The following is a 23,580-nucleotide window of genomic DNA, read 5'->3' on the forward strand; positions in this document are numbered from 1 at the left end:
TCGAAATATGTGAAACCTATTGCATTGCAGATGTTTATTTATTATTTATTGAGATATTTGTACTTTACTTTGTAAAACAACCACATATTTTTTGATGTATGCATTGCAAATCCTCTGTGTAGCATTCAGATCAAAGTCAACCAGTCTTAGGCATCTGCCCCCCGTAACGCTGCATACCCCCCTGTACCCCACCAAGAATGCCATTAGTTAGAATTGCAAAACACCCTGAACAAGTCCCACAAAAAAGGAGTAGTAAACACAGCTCAGCCTTTTCAAAGAATTTAAAGAACTAGCAGCAGATTGCTAAAAGTATTTAAAGAACTAGGAGAAGTTTGGTAAAATAATTTACAACAGTTTGCTAAAAGAATTAGCAACAGTTTGTTATAAGAATTACAAGTAAAGGCAGTTTTGTTACAAGAATTATAAGCAGTAGCAGCAGTTTGTCAAACAAGTTGCCTGTCATGATACATTTCATACTTAAACCCACACTAGATGTTCGAGGACTAATAAACAAAGGCCTCCTCATTGCTCTTTCTAGATGTGGACCTCATCAAGGATTTATGGGGGTGCTGGAGCACCACATCCCTACTTCCAGCGCCCCTTGGTTGTGTTTAGAGCTGGAGTAGTCCCTTGTAAGATGAGACCAGGCAAGTTATAGAGTGTGGAGGCCTGGAAGGAAACTAACAATATGTCCCCTCGAGGAACGGTGGATGCTGCAAGATCTAAATTGCATGACTGGGGGATGTGCTGTTGTTTGATTGGCTTATAAGACCTCTTAAGATTGATAAAAGGAAGGGAAAACATTGTATAAGTACAATTGATTTTTCTCTCCTATTTTGATGAATGATTCTAAGAATTTGTCGAAAGCTTGCCACAAACAAAGTTTTTTTTTTTTTTTTTTTTAACTAAGGGCATAAAATGTATTTTATTTCGGTATACCATGCTAACTACAGTTTCTTATTTTAACTTTGTTGTGAATTTTAAACATTTTCTGTTGCTTTCACATGTGTAAATGATGGCGGCGGCTGGCATATAGGCAGAGTGAGGGGGCAAATGTGGTGTTGGTGCATGCGTGCATGCAAGGAGATTGGTGTGTGTAAATCAAAAGAAGAGAACAGTTACATTGCTTGATGCACAATGTCCGACATCTTCCTCGCTCTAGTCTCCTAAGGTTCCAGCATATTCCTTAAGCACTCTTGGGGCTGCTCTCATGCTGGCAGCTAGCATAAGAGAAGTGCGAGGATTGGAGGGAGTGGTATCTCACAGCGCTCTCAGGAGCACAGGAGGCCTTTGCTTTCTCTAACTCAGCTGTCTTAAGCCAGATAGATTAGAGAAGTTAAGAATGTGCATGTCTGGTTGGCTTTTGCAATACAGACAGCTAAGGTGACATGCACACTTTAAATTATGCACACCTCACTGCTCGCACTCAGCAGCAGCAGCCACACCCTGTCCTGACAATCAGCTCAGGATGGGAGCATGGAGAATAAAACTTTGTTACCATTTTAATTTTCATCCCTGTGGGGCATTTTAGGCAGAGGGTTGATGCTCCTCCGTCCTAATGGAGGAGCCGTTCCTGGTAAATTATTTTGTTTCTGTCTAGCGAGATAATGTTCAGGCTACTGGAACCCAGCTAAGCCTAACAAGATCCGCCAAGTGTGAGTCATGCTCCTGAAATGTTTGCACCATGATTTCAAGGAAATGTGTGCAGAACTGATGCTTTAGCAACTGATGAACTATTTAAAAACAAGGGTCTGGATGCAAAGTTCAGAGCATGTCCTATTGAGGGGTGGAGAGGTACCATGCTACTGCACAGGGATGCACGACTTGTTGGGTAAAACTAGGCTCATCACATCACCTTGGCTGAACCAATCTGCCTGGCCTGGTTCGACCCACTGACACTCTCTCTTTTCGTGTTGATTTGTGGTATTTTTATGATAATTGTTTTCTAAAGTACACATTTACTGCTTCTGTTCATGTAAGGATAAGAGTGGGTGGAACTCGTGTACTTTCACTCTGCAGAATTCCACAGAGTTACAGAAAAACACAGCAAGAGACCATGGAATTCCACCAATGGACAGAAAATATGCAGCTCACCCTGCAATTTAGCTGTGGTGGAGAGAAATGCTGAAAAACATCACGAATGGCACCAACCGTTGCAAAAGAGTGGACAGCCATTAGAGTTGGTTTTGCTGCTGCTCGAGTACAAAATCACTCAGACGGCAACAAATCTACTCGAACAGCAGCCCTCTGACCGCAACCGCTCACAAAAACAACAGCGACTGCCAGCATAAGAAAATCATGCTAGGGGATACCAAATCTCACTCACCAGCTCACATATTATGGATTCTCGTGGCAGAAAAAGTATGCTACATGGTGTTTGCTGGAATTTGGCCAGAAACCTGCATTAAAGAGTAACACAGAGTGGCCAAAATTCCGCCAATTCCGTGGACAGAACACAATATTTAGCCCACCCTTGATTTGAAATGCCTGTTGCTTTTGTTCTTCCAGTTGCTAATTGGTTGTTCTCTGATGTTTGTTACCCCGAACACACAGCCTGCTCTCTTGTAAAGTACTCAAATGCCAATGTGCCAAGTCCTCACCATGGAATACTGCAAATAAATAAATACAGTTCTATGTCTGGAACATTTTGCACAGGAGCTCATTCACCGTCTGGAAGTTGTGTCTACAGCAGTTGTGGTCATGCCTGCCAGACTCACTCATGGTGCCTCCTGAGATGCACCTTCTGCAGCTTATGCAGCCAAATTAGAGAGGATGCTGGCAGGGGATGATGTCTCCGGTCCTTCGCATGGTCCAAGAGCCCCAACAGATGATAACCAATGAAATGACTCTGCTAGTACTTGGCACAGCTGGCTGGCATACATCACCCTTTTTTCCCTAGCTCAGATGATCAGCTGGCATGAATTGACCTGGCACATACACTAGGCAGTCGGCACATGGAGTACAGAAATATTTTCAGACACAAGGCAGAGTGGGAGTGAACACACCGCCATCAAGAGATCTGGCCTCATATGGAGTATGTATAGCACTCATGTACAGAAAGGTAAGCAGTGACACCAGTACAGCGGCCTTAGAGCATCTGTGGTGGAGCAGAGTAGGTGGGAAGCAGGTTCTGATGATGCTCTCCTGAGCTTGTCCAATCACCTACCAATCACCCTAAGACACAGCACGAAAGGCAAGAATGCATTCAAAACACAAGGGTTATCAGGGCATAAGAAAGGACCTGAAACCAAAAGTAAGAGTAATGAACATGGGAATGATGTGCAGGTGCAAGCAAAGGTTTGAGGGAGAACTTTCTTCAAAGTAGGTTTGGCAGTGTGAAAGATAAAACAGTAGCCAGCATGAGTTGGTCGCCTTAAGTAGAGTATCCATTGAGACTGAAAGATTACTTGGTAGAGTAATGAACTTCCAAACTACACCAAGAGCGGAAGGGGGTTTAGGGGAGCTAATCCTTCAATTGCACATTGAAAATATACATTCCTTTCACGCTAAAATGGGATTATGTGAATTTTGCATATGCTTTGGTCCTACATTGTGGTGGCTCTGCAGTCTTTATTGCTATGTTTCTTCTGGGTGATCCTATATTGTTGATTGTTCAGCGCCTGGCTATTAAATAATTGCTATCTGGTTGCATCTGGCTGTACATTAATTGTTGGTGGTTCTTTTGTTGAGCTTTTGTTGAAGTGGTTTGAATAATGAATTGTTGATTCATCTGAGGTTGCACCTGGGTGGACCCTGCACTAGCCACTGACCTATTTGTGCTCATTTTCCTTTAAATCAAATCAAATCAAATCAAATCATTAACATTTATAAAGCGCGCTACTCACCCGTGCGGGTCTCAAGGCGCTAGGGAAAAAGGGCGGGGGGGGGTTACTGCTGCTCGAAAAGCCAGGTTTTTAGGAGTCTCCGGAATGCGGAGTGGTCCTGGGTGGTCCTGAGGCTGGTGGGGAGGGAGTTCCAGGTCTTGGCTGCCAGGAAGGAGAAGGACCTCCCACCCGCAGTGGCGCGTCGGATGCGAGGGACGGCAGCGAGGCCCGAGGAACGGAGGAGACGGGTGGGGGCGTAGAAGCTGAGGCGACGGTTGAGGTAATCCGGTCCCTTGTTGTGGAGGGCTTTGTGTGCGTGGGTGAGAAGTCGGAAGGTGATCCTTTTGCTGACTGGGAGCCAATGCAGGTGTCTCAGGTGTGCGGAGATGTGGCTGTTGCGGGGTACGTCGAGGATGAGGCGGGCCGAGGCGTTTTGAATACGTTGCAGGAGTTTTTGGAGCTTGGCGGTGGTCCCAGCATAGAGGGTGTTGCCGTAGTCCAGGCAGCTCGTGACGAGGGCGTGGGTCACGGTTTTTCTAGTGTCGGCGGGGATCCAGCGGAAGATCTTGCGGAGCATGCGGAGGGTGAGGAAGCAGGCGGAGGACACGGCGTTGACTTGCTTGGTCATGGTGAGAAGAGGGTCCAAGATGAAGCCGAGGTTGCGGGCGTGGTCTGCGGGGGTCGGTGCGGTGCCGAGGGCCATGGGCCACCAGGAGTCGTCCCAAGCGGACGGGGTGTTGCCGAGGATGAGGACTTCCGTTTTGTCAGAGTTCAGCTTTAGGCGGCTGAGCCTCATCCAATCTGAGACGTCCTTCATGCCCTCTTGTAGGTTGGTCTTGGCGCTGGTGGGGTCCTTGGTGAGGGAGAGTATAAGTTGGGTGTCGTCGGCGTAGGAGGTGATGATGATGTCGTGCTTGCGTACGATGTCAGCGATGGGGCTCATGTAGACATTGAAGAGTGTCGGGCTGAGCGATGACCCTTGAGGTACGCTGCAGATGATCTCGGTGGGGTCTGAGCGAAACGGAGGGAGGTAGACTCTTTGGGATCGGTTTGAGAGGAAGGAGGCGATCCAGTCCAGGGCCTGTCCTTGGATCCCGGTGGAGCGGAGGCGGGTGATTAGGGTGCGGTGACAGACGGTGTCGAAGGCAGCCGAGAGGTCGAGGAGGATGAGGGCGACTGTTTCACCGTTGTCCATCAGGGTTCTGATGTCGTCTGTGACTGAGATGAGGGCGGTTTCAGTGCTGTGGTTGGTTCGGAATCCGGTTTGTGAAGGGTCGAGCAGGTTGTTGTCTTCTAGGAAGGTGGTCAGCTGTTTGTTGACGGTCTTCTCTATTACCTTGGCGGGGAAGGGGAGGAGCGAGATGGGGCGGAAGTTTTTCAGGTCACTCGGGTCAGCCGTAGGTTTCTTTAGTAGTGCGTTGACTTCGGCGTGTTTCCAGCATTCGGGGAAGGTAGCAGAAGAAAAAGAGGAGTTGATGACGGCCTGGAGGTGCGGGGCGATGATGTCGTCGGCTTTATTGAAGATGAAGTGAGGGCAGGGGTCCGATGGAGCGCCGGAGTGGATCGAGTTCATGGTGGTTTTGGTTTCTTCGGTGTTGATGTGGGTCCAGTCGTTGAGGGTGATGGTCGGAGGTGTGGTTTCCGTGATGCTTGGTTGGGTCTGGTGTACGAAGCTGTCGTGGAGGTCGCTGATCTTGCGATGGAAGAAGGTGGCGAGGGAGTTGAACAGATCTTGTGAGGGTGTGACGGCGTTGGCGTTGGGGTTGGAGAACTCCTTGACGATGCTAAAAAGTTCTCTGCTGTTGTGGCTGTTTTTGTCCAGTCTGTCAGTAAAAAAGTTCCTTTTGGCAGCGCGGATCAGGTGGTGGTGTTCGCGGGTAGCGTTCTTGAGGGCGGTCATGTTGTCAGCGGTGTGGTCCTTGCGCCAGGCCTTCTCGAGGGCGCGACAAGTTTTCTTCGATTCTTTGAGGGTGTCAGAGAACCAGAGAGGTTTTTTGGTGTTGGCCTGTCGATGCGTGCGTTTGAGGGGAGCAAGGTTGTCTGCGCAGTTGGAGATCCAGTTTGTGAGGCTGAGGGCTGCGTCGTTGGGGTCGGTTGTGAGGGTGGGTTGGTTGGCGGCGAGTGCGGAGAAGAGTTGCTCTTCGGGGATTTTGTTCCACTGTTGACGAGGGATGGGTTGAGTGCGGAGGTGGCGGGTCTCGCGTCGGAATGTGAAATGTACACAGCTGTGGTCGGTCCAGTGTAGAGCGGAGGTGTGGCTGAAGAAGACGTGTTTGCTGGCGGAGAAGATAGGGTCAAGCGTTTAACACTATGCCAGTTGTGTTTCATTGTAATCACTGACTGCACTGTACATTCAAGGTCCCTCAACAGTCTGAGCAGTGTTTTATGATTTTGACTGATTGCAATGTTTCCTTTTTAAGTAGAGGCATTATACTCTGAGGTCACAGTCAGTGCATGTACGAAAGTAGCCTCTTTCTAGCTTGTTTACCTACACTTTAGGCCTGTTTGTCAGTGTGTTTGACTGTGCCTATTGAGATCCTGCTTATCAGGACCCCAGTAGTTATGCTCTCTCCCTTAAATTATGGTTGTAGGATACTGGTAATCCAGTATTTCACACAAAATCGGCATACTGGTGCCCCCTTATAAGTCTCTAGTATATGGCACCTAGGTACTCAGGGCATTGGGGTTCCAGGGGACCCCCATGGGCTGCAGCATTTCTTTTGCAACCCATAGGGAGCCCATGCAAAGGCTATTACAGGACTGCCATTGCAGCCTGTGTTAAATGGTGCATGCACCATTTCACTGCCATTTACACTGCACCAGGTCACTTATACGTCACCCCTATTGCAGGCCCTTTAGCCCTGAGGGCAGGGTGCAGAGTACCTGTGTGTGAGTGCCCCCTGCACTAGCAGAGGTGCCCCCATGACCTCCAGGACCATTTCCCCGGACTTCGTGAGTGCAGGGACGGCATTTTACGCGTGCACTGGACATAGGTCACTACCTATATCGAGCTTCACAATGGTAACGCCCCCTCCCCTCCTAAGTGCCTTGAGACCCTCACGGGCGAGTAGTGCCCTTTAAAAATTCCTGATTGATTGAATATGGCCATGTAAGTTGTCTAACAACTGGGAATTGTTTCCCAATACTGATTCCAGTATTGGGTGCACAATCCCATACACTCTGGAGGCTCCACAGTGGACCCCCAGTGCTGCCATGCCAGCCTTCTGAGGTTTTCAAGGCAGCCCCAGCTGCTGCCACCTCACAGACAGGTTTCTGCCCTCCTGTTGCTTGAGCAGCTCAAGCCCAGGAAGGCAGAATAAAGGATTTCCTTTGGGAGAGGGGTGTTACACCCTCTACCTTTGGAAATAGGTGTTACAGGCTTGGGAGGGGTAGCCTCCCCAAGCCTCTGGAAATGCTTTAAAGGGCACAGAAGGTGCCCGCTTTGCTTAATCCAGTCTACACTGGTTTGGGGACCCCCAGTCCCTGCTCTGGTGCGAAACAGGACAAAGGAAAGGGGAGCGACCACTCCTCTGTCCATCACCACCCCAGGGGTGGTGCCCAGAGCTCCTGAAGAGGGTCCCTTGGGTTTTTCCATCTTGGATTCCAAGTTGACAGGGCACTCTGGGAGCATCTGAGTGGCCAGTGCCGTCAGAGCCCTCCCCTGATAGGTGCTTACCTGTTTAGCTGACCAATCTCCCTTTCAGGGCTATTTAGGGTCCCTCTTTTGGGTGTTTACTTAGATTTGGATTGCAAGACTCCAGCAGGAATCCTCTGTATATTTAACTTCACCTTCTTGACAAAAAAACTGCATGTGGACCCTCCAGGAAATCTACAAACTGCAACAAAGAAGCAAAGACGACTTCTGCAACATTGTATCTTCAGCTCCTGCCATCAATGCAACTGTTTCCAGGTCGTGCATCCTCCGAGGATGGTCTGTCTTCAGCCTGCACTAGAAGAACAAAGGAATCTTCCTTGGAGTGAAGGAGTCACTCACCTGCTTCAGCAGGCACCACTCTGCAGTGACGACCAGTGGCGTGGATCCCCTCTCCTGACAAAGTGCATGGATCCAGCATCACAGGTGGTCGACTGAAGTGGTCCCAACGGTCCTGACGTCCTTTTGTCCAACTTTGGTGGAAGTAAGAGCTTGCCTCCCACGTAAGACAGTACCCCTGTTCACTGCATTTTTTGCAGTTGCCAAGGCTTGTTGGCACCCTTCCACAAAGTTCTTCATGCACCATGCAGCTCCAGCCCCCAGCACTCCTTCCTGTGACGCACAGCTTCCTGAGTGGTTCTCCGGCGGCGCGGGATCCCTTTGTGTAGGGCTGCATGGGCCTCCTTTTGCACCTTCATTGTCCCCATACTCTGGGACTCCTGTGCACATTGCCTGGTCTTCTGAGGGTTCTCTGAGTTGCTGAGAGCCCCCTCTGACTCCCTCTTCTGGGTAGAGTCCACCAGGTCCCTCCTGGTCACGGACAGTGCCATTTTCCGCTAACCGTGAGCTTTGCGTGTGCCAAGGCTTATTGGCGGAATCCAGCGATGCAAACCAGGCTGTGATCATCCATCCGGCATGGGACGCCTTCTGCATCAACCAGGAGTCTTCTTGGGTGCAGTACTGACTGTTGTTCTTCACTGGTGGTTCTTCTTTTGCACCTTCATCCGGGTTAGCAGGGGCTCATGTTCTCCCTGGACTACGCAGTGCTTCTTGGACTTGGTCCTCTGTCCAGGAATTCTTTGTTGGTGTCTTGCATTCTCTTCCGGTTCTTGCAATACCTTCTTTCTCATGTTCTAGGGTGTTCTAGGAAAGTTACTGTGATTTACTCCTGCTTTCCTGGGCTCTGGGGTGAGTTCTATTACTTACCTTTGGTGTTTTCTAGTACTCCAAGTGCCCCTCTACACACTACACTTGCATAGGTGGGAACCTGAATTTTGCATTCCACTATCTTAGTATAAGGTTTGTGTTCCCCATAGGCTCATTTCTAACTATTGTGATTTTCACTATTTGCACTGTTTACTAACTGTTTTTACAGGTATTTCTACATACTAGTGTAAATAATTTGTGTATTACTTACCTTGTAAGGGAGTATAGTCTCTATGGTATTTTTGGCATTTGTGTCACCAAAATAAGGTACCTTTATTTTTGTAACACTGAGTATTTTCTTTCATGTGTGTGAGTACTGTGTGAGTACAGTGGTATTGCATGAGTTTTGCTTGTCTCCTAGTTAGGCCTTGGCTTCTCATCCATACTACCCCTAGAGAGCCTGGCTTCTAGACACTGTCTACATTTCACTAATAAGGGATAACTGGACCTGGTATAAGGTGTAAGTACCTTAGGTATCCACTACAAACCAGGCCAGCCTCCTACAGCGCATCTGTAAATAAGCAGGATTTTTAGTATGTAACTTCAAAGTGCTCCAGTGTACACCTTTGCACCTGCTTTGTCACAATCTGGTTAGATGCCTCCTCTGATGTAAAACATTTTGCTAGTGCTCAGTTTAAAAAAAATAAAAAAGTTTTCTTTGCTGCTGTCATCTTGCCTATTTTGATTTTGGCAAGGTATCTGTTGGTTTGTTTTAAAACAATGAAAGAACTGTGGAAGGGGACATTTCCTCCATAGTGCTGAATATCACCCTGTAAATATTCAGGGAACAAATTCCTACTTGTCACGTGGCTCATAGCACCTCCAGCTAGAAGTTATACCCAACACCATTTTGCATATTAAGTTTTTTGAGTTCATACTAGCAATGGTAACAGCAAAGGTAAAATGTCAGAATGCAACTAGCAATCTGCTGACTAACAGGTCAGGGCTGGCCAGTGCCTAATTTGTAAAATAATAAGTACCACTGCCCAGAATACTTCTGAGGAGGCTCTGAAAGTCGAAGAGTCACATCTTGCTTGTAACCGCAACACCACGACTGTCCGAATCCACCTACTACGGGTGAGCCATGCACCTGTAGGCCCTATAGTCAGCCTGGGTGGTGAGCAGCTTCTATACCCTCTAGAAAGAGTCTTTCTTTTAGTTCTATTGTCTGTCAAAGGACCAATGTAACGCCTGTTCTACTTCTATAGCATAGTCCTCTGTGGAACAAATCTTCTAGTTTTATGGGCTTTGTGGAAATAGAAGAAGGATTCTCTGTTAGCCTCTCCTCTTTACATTAAACCATCTGCAGAAAGGTACCATGACTGTGCATGTGGTGGGAAAATGTCACCATCTACTGAAATACCTGCCCATGGTGCCCATTGGCAATCACTGGCACAATTACGCATTGGGAATGGTTGAAGGTGTCACACATGACGTAGGACCAGTTGTCTGATATTCAAAATGTTACAGCCCTCAACTAGAGACAGATGACTGTGTAAGAAATAATCATAAATGTGCATTTAGTGGAATTGTATGCATTGAAATGTATTTAGATTTTGAGAAAAGTTTGCTCCAATTTTCCTCTATTTTGACTGCTCCAATTCCATTACCATTTCGAGAACACAGTGATTAGACACAATTTAGGCATATTCACCCTACAGATTTCCTTAATGGTACTTGCCCAGCTCCAGTGTGAAGCACCTATGTGAATACATCATTGATGACCTTATGGACCACTGTAAGTGCTCTTGGACTCAAAGTGTTGCCCCCGGTGCTTAGAAATATGTAACAGTGAAACCTCTGCTTGAACAATCCTCCCTTAGATCAAGGGTACCCCAGTAACTCCCCTGTCCCCTCACTTCTATCCTTCCTAGCAAAAGTACTTGAAAAGTTCATGTTCAATATCTATAAAAATTTGCATCAGACTCCAGAATGTTTGATCCTTTCAAAGAAAGCTTCCGCCCCTAGACCCAGTACCACGGATGTAGTGCTATCTGCCCTGGGTGCTCAGCACAGATTAGTGGACAATGGTAGTGCTGGGGCGATGATTCTTCTAGACCTGTCTGCAGCCTTTGACACCCGAAATGAAGACCCATGTTTGAAAGTAACATAAGAAGACAGAGATAAAATTTTGCAGTGAAACCAATCAGCTGCAGACTTGAAGCAGAAATAGTAATTTAGCTGGAATTTAGTTGGTACATCTATCCCTTGAAAGAAAGGGTAAGGCATAGTTTAATTGGACTACAAGTAAATTCTTACAGTGGTTTAGCTCCTCCCAACCTAACCACCTGAAGGACAAGCCAAAGCTCTTGACGAGACAACCAGAGCAAATCTGTATCCACCTCTGATGTGATTTATGCCCTCCTAGGCCTGGTGAGCACTACTCAGTGCTAAACATAAGTACAAATATTCAAGGAATTAAAATATGCACATAGGAAATCATGTTTGAGTAGATGTTCATCACTGCAGAACATGCTGATACATTTGGAGCACGAAGGACACATTGACACCAAAAGGTGAAGAATGTGTCTTAGATTTTCCAGTGTTCATTGATGCAGGGCTTTGGTTGGGGGCCCTGTTGGCCTCCCTCATCTGATCCAAGGCAAACAATAAGAGCATTCCTCTGATCATCATGCACAACACAAAGACATGTCTTGCATAGGTCACACAAAGAACCTAAATCCTTGAGACCATACATAATGATGCTTTGTAAGTTTAGTGAGGAGCATTCACAGTCCTCGCTACTAGACTCTACGTTCAAGGGACACTACGTGTGATATAATGAAAGCACCTCTCTGGTTATCAGACGTGACATGCAAGCACTTCCCACAAAGGGCACGCTGCAAACCCACATTCCTCCATCCAGATATAGCCTATAGAGTTGTGTGCTGTCCATCCATGAAGGTAGTATTAAGTGCTATAAGCATGTCGCTGCAATACAACACATGCTGAGTGAGGGTTGCACGAGCTGTACTAACCCCTATGGCGAATCAGCAGCAGCACTACGGGGCATATTTAAGAAAAATGGTACTGCACACAGTGCAGCGCCACTTTTCTTGCACCCCTTAACGCCCCCTAACATCACCACATGTGTGCACCATATTGAAAATACGGCGCACCATGGAGGCAGTTAGGAGACTAGCGTCAACATTTTTTACACTGGTCCAGCACTTTGTAGGAATAGCGTCCAAAATTCTGACGATAATCCTGCAAAGCACTCAGAGGCCCATTGTACCCAATGGAAGCCTCCTCTTAATGCCTGCTCTGAGAAGGCGTAAAAAGTGCCCAAAAAAATAGCGGAAAGCCCCTGTACATACATGATGTCTGGCACAGCGTAATGTAGCACAAATGGTTACAAAGTGGTGCAATGCAAATATGCAAATTGGCGCAGCACTTTTGGCTTTGTAATGCCACGAGGATAAAAAAATTATGCTAATGTGGCATTGGAACGTTGCTAGGGGCTCTTAAATATGCCCCTATGTGTCACAGTATAAGTCTTTTCACTACACAATCAGGCCAAGATTTACAAAGTCTTTATGTTGATAATGGTCAGGCAAAGTGGTGAAAAACAATCCAGGGGCTTCAGTGAGTTATACTAAGTCGTGCAAAGCCACCTTGCTTAGCTCTGCATGGCTTGGTACCTCTAGAGTAATGCAAGACAGTGGACCTCACTGCCTTGCATTACTCTGCCCTAGGAAGGCATTGCATGAGTTGAGTGTGGGCATTCTCAAGTATCCACCCATTGATATTTTCACGTTCCCAGATTTACTAAGACTTGTAAATGTAAAAAAAAGAGCAGGAATGGACCATATCTTAGCATTCATGCCCCCACGTGATTCAACACAGTGCAGCAGGTTGTCTTGCTGAGTTGCATGGCTTGTTCGAAAATCTGCCCCTAAGAGAATTTTTTATTTTCGTTAATGACTCCTTAATGTAAATGCTATCCAGGGAGCAGCAGACAAGGCCACAGTCTGGATCTTGATTCTAGTTGAATGACTTGTTTCACTCCACCTAACAAATTCATGCTGCAAGGCTCCCAGGAAACCTTGGAACATCCCCACAAATTTAAACTTGGGGTACTGGTCCCCTCATTCTCCTTTACTCCTTACTTCTTGAGAAAGGAAGCTAGGGCATAAAACAGTGCCACTAGGGCATGAAACTGTGGCACTAGGGCATGAAACAGTGCACTCTACCCAGGATTAGAGCCATTTTTATATCTGTGAAATTAGCTCCTATAAATAATTCTATAGTTTTTTCCAAAACACACTGTGCACGCGGAGAGGGTTGCAGACCGATTTCTTTTGAGTAGGGTGCATCAAATTAAAGTAATTTATTTTTGCCCAATTATATACATTTTGTGAATTATTCAAAATAATGCTTAACTGGTATGAAAACCAAATCCATCGCTCAGCACATGAAGGTATATTTATGTAGGTTTTGCATCGCCCTTACGCCACGCAAAGACGGAGTGCAAGGGCGACCCAAAGCATAAGTCTGATTTATCAAATCACACAAGGCCAGCTTTGAATGGTCTTGCTTTGCTTGATAAATCCAAAGTAACACAATGCAGCACAAATCACTGTGTTGCTCTGTCCTAGCGAGGTGTTTAATGGGTGGAGTGTGGGTGTTCCCAAGCACCCACCTATGGATTTTGATGCATTCCTAGATTTATAACATCACATAAAGATGATGGAAGGAATGTTGAGCATTGTAAAACATTCACCCTCAGTCATAGATCTGGGTTAAATCCATTGTTTTTTTGCTCAACCCACCACCCCAGTTTGGACCCAGCCACATGCAAATCAGTCTTGACCCTTCCCTGGACTGGCAAAACAGCATCCTGGGACCGGTTCTGGGGTATCACCCTTCATCATCCAGGCTACTTTGAAGCCAGTGGTGCAGTGAGCACGGGATCCAGGTCTGGGCATTCCCTTCCCACTTAGGGAAACTATAGCAGCACAAAAAGATGATGGAGAGAATGCTGAACATTGTGAAACATTCACCCCCAGTCACAGAACTGGTTTAAATCCATCATTTGTTTGATCACCATGCCACCCCAAGGGAACATGGTTAAGACTGAGTTGCATGTGGCTGAGTCCAAATTGGGGTTGCATGGTGAGCAAAAAACAATGGCTTTAACCCAGATCTGTGATTGGGGGTGAGCGTTTGAAAAGTTTCAGCACTCCATCCATCATATTTTTGTGTTGCTAAAGCATCCCTAGATTTACCATTACTGGTGGACCTGAGACTGCGTCAGGGGGGCGTAACAAGGAGAAATATGCTTATTTCTCCTCATTCTTTTCTGAATTCTGCAGAACACATAGGAAGAGTAAAAAGCCTCAGAGATTTGTTTTTGCGCAGGAAAGGGCCCCTTCCTGCTCAGAAACAATCCTGTCTGCAACAATGGTGTAAGGATTCCTGCACTGGTGCTAGGGAGCACATTGTGCACCAATGCAGCAAAAAAACAGGGATGTGTTGCATTATGTAAAATACTGTTCATTTCTGACCATTCCCTATCACGCAGCGCAAAAAGGTGGCTTGCTGCGCTGCGTGATTTCTTCACAAATGTGGTCTTTTATTTTAGAGTAAAATGCGTCCTCACCAAAAGAACTTGCATGAAAAATTACATTTTTAACCCAACACACTTTTGATGCGCAGGAGATTCTGGCTGAGGGTATGAAAGTCCCATCAGTCTGCACCTTTAGCACAGGTTTCAACTTTTCAGTGAGTGTTCTCAAAGAGATAGAAATACTTGTCCAACATAAGATATCCACTCACAGCCCCAGTAATTATGCATAAATTGATTGATCGGAGAACTGGTCCTTTGTTTAATTAAAAACGAGGGTAAAAGCAGGGGGAGGGGTTGGTGACTTCTATAAAACAGATGACTGACAGCATTGTAATGCAATGATAAAATGAAGTGCTTCTTAAAATTCAGCATTCTCTTTTAAATTAGATGATGAGATAGAAACAATCATTACTGAGCAAGATTCTGCTGGCAGGTAAAATGATGCAGCTCTCAAATCCTCAAGGCCAGGTTTGGTTGAGTCACTAGTATTAGAAGAGTGTATTGTAAACACTTGACAGGATGTGCAGATATAAAGGAGCAGGTCTGATCCTTTAAGGCAGGTGAAAACTTTTTTTTAGTTCTCCATCACTGCAAAGGGTTTGTGACTGACAGACCTCAGGATTACTTGTAAGTTGATAGGATGAGTAAAACAGGCCCCAGCAAATAGATTTAGCCCAGGCTTGGAAAAGCTCAGAGCAGGTTAGGTTAAAAAAAACAATAACAAAAAAAACAAGCGATCTGGATGCTTGTGTTGGCATTAAGGCCCTCATTATGACCCTGGCGGTGAGTGATAAAGTGGTGGTAATACCGCCAACAGGCTGGCGGTAGTTACCGCCAAATTATGACCATGGCAGTGATAACTCCCATAGACACCCAATGTCCGACATCAACCACCAGACCGGAAACAACACTTACCATGGCAGTAGCCATCAACAGCCAGGCGGAAGACAAAGTACTGCCCACCATAAATTGACCTTTCAATGCACCATGTTTTCTGGGGTTGTACCAACGCCATCAAAAGCCTGGCGGAAACGCATCACAGAAGAGCAAAGACTCACCATCGGAGACACAGGGAAGAACAACGCCGCCATTGAACCGGAACTGCAAGTCTTCCCAATGCTCATCTATGTCATGCTCCACCTGGAACACCAATGCCAACAAAGATGACGACGGTGATTACAGACACCTAGCACACAAGGAAGAGAGGGAGGAAAACAAGAGTGACACACACACGCATGACACACACCCAACACACACACACACCATACACACAACTAGCTGCAGACGTAAACCAATGGCACACGATACACAGCACAATAATGCAAGGACAACAAGAATGCAGTAATGAGAATGTATTGATATAAATAGCTACTAAAGAAACCAATTGTACAAGAAACAGAAATGTACAAATATACACAAAGGGCCACTACCCAGTCCAATATACTAAGGGCCCACATGGCGACAGGGCACAGTCCAAGGCCCAACTCAAATCCTGACATCATCTGGATAGAACTCTGCAGGGGCATCAGATTGCAATTGGGCAGGCACCTCAGGGGGATGGGGGGCACCTCAGCCGAAGTCGGGAACAAGCCCATTGGTTCTGGAGGGGGCTCCATGCCCATTATTCTATGCTGGGGAGTGTAAGGCCACAGTCTCTGGAGTGGGTGTCTTTCCCACTGGTTCTGGAGGGGGCTCCATGCCCATTACTCTATGCTGGGGAGTGCAAGGCCACAATCTCTCAGGTGGGGAACATGCCCACTGCTCCTGGAGGGGGCCACTTGTACAGCAGTCCTTGGAGGGTGGCCTACATGGCTTCAGGCTGGTGGTGATGGCTGCACTGTGTCATCTGAAGGTGAGGGCTGCACAGTGTCAGCAGGTGGAGGTGCCTCCTGGGCAGCTTCTGCTGGTGGTGAGGGCTGAACTGTGGTGGCAGGTGGAGGTGCCTTCTATGCAGCCTCTGCTAGTGGTGAGGACTGAACTGTGGTGCCAGGTGGAGGTGCCTGCTGGGCAGCCTCTGCTGGTGATGGGGCGATGCACTTTCTCAGCTGGCTGTGGGGGCCCGGTGACCACTGGTGGTGGTGGAGGTGTCACCCTGACAGCCTCAGCTGGATTCGAGGGTTTCTTACCCTTCCTGGCAGGAGTTGAGGGCTTCTTCCCTTTCATGGCAGGTTGTGCTTGTGCCTTTGCCTTCCGGGCAGTAGTTGAGGGCGTTCCCCTTTCACGGCAGGAGGTGCACGCTCCTTCCCCTTCATGGTAGGTGTGGGATCCTTAACCTTCCTGGCTGGTGGAGTGGGATCTATCACTGACTTGCCACCACGACTAGGTGATGCCATCACTGTCCCCGTCGACCGTTTGGCTGCGGTGCAGGGCTGATCTTTGGGACCCTGCTGTTACGGGCAGGACGGGGGGGAGGGAAGAGGTCAAGTTTGGCAAGGAAAAGCTTCTTAGGGATGTGGGGCAGGATGAGGGAGGAGGGATGGGAGTGGAGGTTTAGGGAGTGGTTGTAGGAGGTGTATGTCTGCTGGATTGGGTGCAGTTGCATGGGCAGTGTGCTGATGTGACGTGGATGACTGTTGGGTGTGTGAGTGCTCGTGTTTGTGTCCTTTAGGAGGGTGGACAGACAGGGTGGGAGAGGACACAGGGGATGTGTGCATGGATGTTGTGGAGGTGTCTGCCAGTGAGGTGTGTGTGCTGCTTGGTGTGGTGTTGCTGGTGGTGGATGTTGATGCAGTGCATGCAGGTGTGAGTGTGGACGAGATTGTGATGGAGGTGGAGAAGGAGGAGGAGGGGGAGACAGTGGAGGCAGTGAATATGATTGTGTCTGCAACTGTCTGGTGTTTGTGTGAGTGCTTGTGGAATGAATTGTGGTGTCACTCTTGGATGTTGTCCTGTATGCATGCTCGTCTGTATGTGTGCATGGGATGGGTTGTGTAGGATAGTACTATCTTGTCTGGCATTTTACTTATATGTATGTTTGCTTTTGCCTGTGTCACTAGGATCCTGCTAGCCAGGACCCCAGTGCTCATAAGTTGGGCCCTGTAGGTGTTCCCTGTGTGGTGCCTAACTGTATCACTGAGGCGCTGCTAACCAGAACCTCAGTGTTTATGCTCTCTCCACTTTTAAAATTGTAACCTACAGGCTAGTGACTAATTTTACAAATTCTGATTGGCACACTGGAACACCCTTATAATTCCCTAGTAATGGTATCTAGGTACCCAGGGTATTGGGGTTGCAGGAGATCCCTATGGGCTGCAGCATTTCTTTTGCCACCCATAGGGAGCTCAGACAATTCTTACACAGGACTACCACTGCAGCTTGAGTGAAATAACATCCACGTTATTTCACAGCCATTTTACACTGCACTTAAGTAACTTATAAGTCACCTTTATGTCTAACCCTCACTTAGTGAAGGTTAGGTGCAAAGTTACTTAGTGTGAGGGCACCCTGGCACTAGCCAAGATGCCCCCACATTGTTCAGGGCACATTCCCCAGACTTTGTGAGTGCGGGGACACCATTACACGCGTCAACTACATATAGGTCAATACCTATGTGTAGCTTCACAATGGTAACTCCGAACATGGCCATGTAACATGTCTAGGATCATGGAACTGTCACCCCAATACCATTCTGGTATTGGGGGGACAATTCCATGCATCCCTGGGGCTCCAGCATGGCCCCTGGGTACTGCCAAACTAGCTCTCTGGGGTTTTCTCTGCAGGTACCACTGCTGCCAATCCTCAGACAGGTTTCTGCCTCCTGGGGCCTGGGCAGCCCAGTTCCAGGAAGGCAGTACAAAGGATTTCCTCTGAGAGAGGGTTGGAAATAGGTGTTAAGGGCCTTAGAGGAGTAGCTTCTCCTGGCCTCTGGAAATGCTTTGAAGGGCACAGATGGTGCCCTCCTTGCATAAACCAGTCTACACCAGTTCAGGGATCCCCCGGCCCCTGCTCTGGCGTGAAACCGAACAAAGGAAAGGGGAGTGACCACTCCCCTGTCCATCACCACCCCAGGGGTGGTGCCCAGAGCTCCTCCAGTGTGTCCAAGACCTCTGCCATCTTGAATGAAGAGGTGTGAGGGCACAATGGAGACCTCTGAGTGGCCAGTGCCATCAGGTGATGTCAGAGACCCCCTCCTGATAGGCTATTACCTGGTTAGGTAGCCAATCCTCCTCTGAGGGCTATTTAGGGTCTCTCCTGTGGGTTTCCCGTCAGATAACGAATGCAGGAGCTCACAAGAGTTCCTCTGCACTTCCCTCTTTGACTTCTGCCAAGGATCGACCGCTGACTGCTCCAGGACGCCTGCAAAACCGCAACAAAGTAGCAAGAAGACTACCAGCAAGATTGTAGCGCCTAATCCTGCCAGCTTTCTCAACTGTTTCCTGGTGATGCATGCTCTGAGGGATGTCTGCCTTCACCCTGCACTGGAAGCCATGAAGAAATCTCCCGTGGGTCGACGGAATCTTCCCCCTGCCAACGCAGGCACCAAACTTCTGCATCACCAGTCTTCTGGGTCCCCTCTCATCTTGAGGAGCGTGGTCCCTGGAACACAGGAGCTGGATCTAAGTGACCCTGTCTGTCCAGTGGTCCTTCTGTCCAAATTTGGTGGAGGTAAGTTCTTGCTTCCCCACGCCAGACAGTAATCTTGTGTACTGCGTGATCTGCAGCTGCTAGGGCTTCTGTGCAGTTTTGCAAGACTTCCTTTGTGCATAGCACAGCCCAGGACCCCAGCACTCCATCCTGCATTGCCCAACTCGGTGAGTTGACCTCCGACTTCGTGGGACCCTCTTTTGTTGTGCTGAGACGACCGCCATCCTAAGATTTCTTGAACACCTGTTCAGGTACTTCTGCAGGTGCTGCCTGATTCTGCATGGGCTCTCTCTGTTGCTGAGTGACGCCTCTGTCTCCTCCTCCAAGGGGCAACCTCCTAGTCCTTCCTGGGCCCTCACAGCACCCAAAACCTTTAACCACGACTCTTGCAGCTAGCAAGGCTTGTTTGTAGTCTTTCTGCGTAAAAACAACTCTGCATCCTCCAGCACGGTCTGGAAAGTCATATGACCAAAGGAGAAGTTCCTGGCTCCTTCCGTTGTTGGAGAATCTTTGGATTCTTCCACCCAGAGGCAGCCCTTTTGCACCTTCATACAGAGTTTAGTGGGGTCCTCCCCGCCCGGATACCTGCGTGACTCTTGGACTTTGTTCCCTTCCTTTTCAGGTCCTCAGGTCCTCAGGTCCAGGAATCCATCTTCAGTGCTTTCCAGTCAGTTGTTGTCTTTGCAGAATCTCCTATCTCAACTTTACTGTCTTTCTGGGGTAGTAGGGTAACTTTACTCCTACTTTTCAGGGTCTTGGGGTGGGGTATCTTAGACACCCTTAGTGTTTTCTTACACTCCCAGCGACCCTCTACACACTACACTAGGCGTGGGGTCCATTCGTGGTTCGCATTCCACTTTTGGAGTATATGGTTTGTGTTGCCCCTAGGCCTAGTGCATCCTATAGTGTTCTATAGTGTTTGCACTATGTTCCTAACTGTTTACTTACCTGATTTTGGTTTGTGTGTATATTGTGTGTATTTTACTTACCTCGTAAGGGAGTATATCCTCTGAGATACTTTTGGCATATTGTCACTAAAATAAAGCACCTTTATTTTTAGTAACTCTGAGTATTGTGTTTCTTATGATATAGTGCTATATGATATAAGTGGCATAGTAGGAGCTTTGTATGTCTCCTACTTCAGCCTAAGCTGCTCTGCTATAGGTACCTCTATCAGCCTAAGCTGCTAGAACGCTACTAATCTACTAATAAGGGATAACTGGACCTGACACAAGGTGGAAGTACCACAAGGTACCCACTATAAGCCAGGCCAGCCTCCTATAGGTTTGGGTTGAGGAGACTAGGACAGGGAAGCAGTAGTTGGAAGGGGGATGGTAGGAACAGGGACAAGGGCTGCCATCAGAGAGGAGGCCAGAGCCTGAATCGATCTCTGTTGGGCCGCCAATCCACTGTGGATGCCCTCCAGGAATGCATCTGGGATGCCAGTCCTTGGATGGCATTCACAATGGTTGACTGCCCTACAGAGATGGATCTCAGGAGGTCAATAGCCTCTTCACTCAGGGCAGCAGGGCTCACTGGGGAAGGGCCTGAGGTGCCTGGGGCGAAGGAGATGCCCACTTTCCTCGGTGAGAGGGCATAGACAACTCGCTGAGGGGCTACTGGGAGGGCGGTGCTGCTACGTGGGTTGCAGCTGTACCTGCAGCAGGGGTGGTCACAGAGGTGTCCGCCACCACCAGGGAGCTTCCATTGGAGGAGGTATCCGAGTCAGTGTTGTCACCTCCTGTCTCCCCAGTGGTGCTCCCCGCCTTCCGTCCCACTGGTTCACTCGGCGTCGATGGACTATGCCTCCTGGGTCCTCTGGGATGCAGCTTCCTCTGTCGCTGGTGCCCCTGCTCCACCACCAGATGATGCTAATGCACACATGGACAGGATGACAAAACAAAAAAGGAGGGGGAGAGAAAACATTGGGTCAATTACTGCACCAACACCACCGTTGGCATACACAGCACCATCACACACAGGGATCAGGCTTGAGCACTATGCATTGCACTGCCAGTGATTTGGCTAGATGCCACGGCAAGATGAGGGCCACACACGGCCAACTGCACCCCTCCTGGGACCCACAAAGCCCTGACTGACATGGAATGCTAACAAGTTAGGTTACCTGCATTTGCCATACAGACATTACCCTATTTGAATATTTGAGTTGAATCACGCTGCAATGTCTGGCCTGCCTTAGGGGCACCCACTAACTCACATCCACCACCCGGATCCCATGCCACCTGCCAATTATTTTAATAATGCCATTGTACTCACCCCATTGTGGCTGCTGTGATTCCCTCGAGCGCCCATCCAGCTCTGGGTAGGCCACCGCCAGTATGCGGGCCATTAGGGGGGTCAGGTTCCGATGGGCACCCCTTCCTTGTAGGGGGGCCATCCCAAGCTGGGCCTCCGCTGTCTTCCATGCCCAACGTCTCAGGTCCTCCCACTGTTTCTGACAGTGGGTGATCCGCCTAACATAGACCCCTCAGGGTCTGCACGTCCTTGAAGATGGCACACCATAATCCCTTCTTTTGATGGACGCTGACCTGCAAAGGTAATACAGACAGGAAAACACCATTAAACATACAATCCAGCTTGTCACATATATGGCCCACCAATCCCGTTTCCGTCATTATTGTCACACACATCGGCAGGATCCCACCATGTACACCACCACAAGACATTCCACCCCCTCCGATGACACAATGCTTGCACACACATCTCCATGCATCCTTCACACATGCATTGTGCCCAAGGTGTACTCACCTGTTGGTCTGGAGGCCCAAAAAGCAGGACCCCATCCACCAATCACTCCAACTCCTCCGAAGTGAAGGCAGGGGCCCTTTCCCCAGTCACACGGGCCATGGTAGATTCCAGACACAGGTCACAGCAGCACATGCAGTGTAGGTGTTCTCCTGTTGAAGGTCAGGAAACAAGTGAGGAATGAGATAGAAAATAGCGGTCACATCCGCAGCAGTGTACACTGTCACCGCCGGCGCAGATACCCATTGGCCACTGTACTCCATAGAGCCCCATATTATCCAATGAGGAATTGCAGGGCAGTGCAAGACTGTCTTCCACTACGACGCCCACCATCTGCAGAGTTACCTCACTTCCACCTATCCCTACATACAAGACAGGCGGTCGCCATTTCATGGTGGCGTACAACGGTCATATCAACCTTAACTGTGTCACAGCCTAGATTGGCACATACCTCGCCATTCTCACTGCACCCATCACACAAAGGCACTATGTACACTGAAGTTGTGGTTCCCTTGTTCAAATTGTGACAGCCTACTCGCTCTTGTGTCCCTTAGATACTTACTGCTGTGGATAAATATGTCAGGGAGTCTGGATCCTCAGGGTTTGCGCCTGTTCCCAATATATCCACCTCTTGGCAGCTCCAAACTCTACTAGCCGTTATAGCACAGAGTTAAAGAATGGCCAAGTGGGCGAAGGGTTTTTAGGTTGGGAACAGCAGGGAAGGAGACCTGTGGAAGGAAAAGTTAAGGACACAATAATCAGATTATGCACTTTGACGTTCATAAGCTTTGTTCAGGATATCTATGGACTGATAACATGAATTATCAAGAGCCTTCATTCATCATAAACTTATTAGTTCTGAGTACATGGAAAATAAATAAGGATTATGCAAACATCCATATGAGGGTTTCCTTTGAATACAATCTGAGGATCAGAAACTTGAACTAAATCAAGTTAATTCTTGAATAGCAAATGCTTAATAACAGTGATCAATAAACATATTAGTTTTCAGGAATAATCTGCATTAGGTTCATGAATGACTCTGCAAAGAAACTCTATAACAGTAATCATTGAACACATTGATTGCAAGGATGCACTTTGTCTAAATCTTCAAAATGCAATTGCTTAAGAATTATTATACACTTTAAATATCAAAAATGTGCATCAAGATTTCAATGTCTAGAAATGATCGCGCTTTCCGCTGATCTGAAACACAAGGGTTAAATGCCAAGAATGACTTTCACATTCTGTCATTGATTCAACCATCAGGATTCAAATGTCAAAATATGATCGCACACTCTGCCGATCTGAGCTGTGGAAGTTAAATGCCAAGAATGAATTGTGCACACTGCTGCCGATTCAACCATCAAGGTTTAAATGCCAGGATACGATTGAGCACTCTGCCGATCCGAACTGTGAAAGTTAAATGCCAAGAATGAATGGCGCATACTGCTGCCGATTCAACCATCAAGATTTAAATGCCAGGATACGATCGCACACTCTGCCGATCTAAACTGTGAAGGTTATCGGCCAAGAATGAATCACGCACACTGCTGCCGATTCAACCATAAAGGTTTAAATGCCAGGATACGATTGCGCACTCTGACGATCCAAACTGTGAAAGTTAAAGGCCAAGAAGAAATCGCGCACACTGTTGCTGATTCAACCATCAAGGTTTAAATGCCAAAAATACGATCGTGCACTCTGCCGATCCAAATTGTGAAAGTTAAAATGCCAAGAATGTATCGTGCACACTGCTGCTGATTCAATCGTCAAGGTTTAAATGCCAAAATACGATTGCGCACTCTGCCGATCCGAACTGTGAAAGTTAAAAGCCAAAAATAAATAGTGCACACTGTTGCCGATTCAACCATCAAGAGTTAAATGACAAGATACGATCGCGCACACTGCGGATCCAAACTGCAGGAGTTAAATGCCAAGAAAACCATCGCACATGCGATGTAACCAAAAGGCCCAAA

This window comes from Pleurodeles waltl, chromosome 11 (assembly GCF_031143425.1).
Source record: "Pleurodeles waltl isolate 20211129_DDA chromosome 11, aPleWal1.hap1.20221129, whole genome shotgun sequence".
In the NCBI taxonomy this organism is placed as follows: domain Eukaryota; kingdom Metazoa; phylum Chordata; class Amphibia; order Caudata; family Salamandridae; genus Pleurodeles; species Pleurodeles waltl.